Source organism: Octodon degus, unplaced genomic scaffold, assembly GCF_000260255.1.
Source record: "Octodon degus isolate 3935 unplaced genomic scaffold, OctDeg1.0 scaffold00238, whole genome shotgun sequence".
NCBI classification, from domain to species: domain Eukaryota; kingdom Metazoa; phylum Chordata; class Mammalia; order Rodentia; family Octodontidae; genus Octodon; species Octodon degus.
The window spans coordinates 1,656,733-1,658,094 of NW_004524814.1; the positions used below are offsets into that span (position 1 = coordinate 1,656,733).

The 1,362-nt window shown below is 39.1% G+C and overlaps 1 protein-coding gene across 1 annotated transcript in view; it reads right to left on the reverse strand.

Moving 5' to 3' along the window:
* Arsb (arylsulfatase B) overlaps positions 1–1,362 on the reverse strand; it is a 177,027-nt gene that overhangs the window by 169,869 nt on the left and 5,796 nt on the right. The window lies entirely within an intron of this gene.

Consider the following 1,362-nt stretch of genomic DNA (forward strand, 5'->3'; position numbering starts at 1 on the left):
GAAAGAAAGAAGAAAGAAAGAAAGAAAGAAAAAAAGAAAGAAAGAAAGAAAGAAAGAAAGAAAGAAAGAAAGAAAGAAAGAACCTGCAAGCTGGGGTTCAATCCCTGAGGCCTGCCGTACTGGCCCCACCCCCAGGGTGAGCTGAGATGGCAATGGAGACTGAGCATGGTGGAGCGTGCCTGTAATCCCAGCTTTTGGGAGACTGTAAACAGGTGGATCACTACAAGTCTGATCTAGTAGTAAGACCCTGAACACCCTGTAGACCCTTCCCTAAAATACAAAAAAAAAAAAAAAAAAAAGAAACAAAACAATTTCTCTTTGCAGATGACATGATCTGCAAATATAGGAAACCCTAAAGATTAAAAACTACACATGCATACACATAACCATGTGCACACACACATGCAATCAAACCTACTAAGTTCAATACAGAATGATAAATATACATATATCACTTGCATTTCTATACAATAGCACTGAATAATAGAAAATGAAATTTTTTAAAAATTCCATTTACAATAGCATTAAAATATTAAAACAGCGCTGGGCTCAGTGGCTCAGACCTGTATTCCTAGCTACTCAGGTGTCTGAGGAAGAACTCCAGGTAGCCTGGGCAACAAACAAAAAATTAAAAGGGCTGCAGATGTGGCTCAGGGATAAAGCACCTCTGAGTTCCATTCCTGGTACAATAATAAGAATTATACTTAGAAATAAATTTAACCAGGGCTGCAGAGATAGCTCAGTGGTCTAAGTGCCCGCCTAGGCAAATGCAAGGACCTGGGTTTGATTCCTGGCAACATATGCTGTGCCAACCCTGTGCCCAGACACACCAAGCCAGCCATCAAGACTGGACATGGTGGTGCATACTGTAATCCCAGCTCTGGGGAGGCTGAAACAGCAGGATCACGATGAGTCTGAGCTGCATAGTGAGATCCTCTACCAAATACATAAAATTAAGAAAAAAAAAATTTAACCAATGAAGTACAAATTTTGCTAAAACTATAAACTATTGCTAAAAAGCTTAAAGAAGACCTATATAAACAGAAAGATATCATATGTTCAGGAGTTGGAAGACACGTGTAAGGTTATAATACTTTCAAATGGATCTATAGATCAATACAATCCCAAAACTCCAGTTGTCTTTTTTGCAGAAATGAAGAAGCCAATCCTAAAACTTCATGTGGAAAAGCAAGAGGCCAAGAATAGCCAAACCAATTTTGAAAAAGAACAAAACTGGAAGATTTACACTTTCTAATTTTGAAACCTAGTAGAGGGGCTGGGGAGATGGCTCACTAGAATAAGTGCTTGCCTGGCAAGTGCAAGGGCCTGAGTTTAATTCCCAGTTCCAACAAGAAAAAAGAA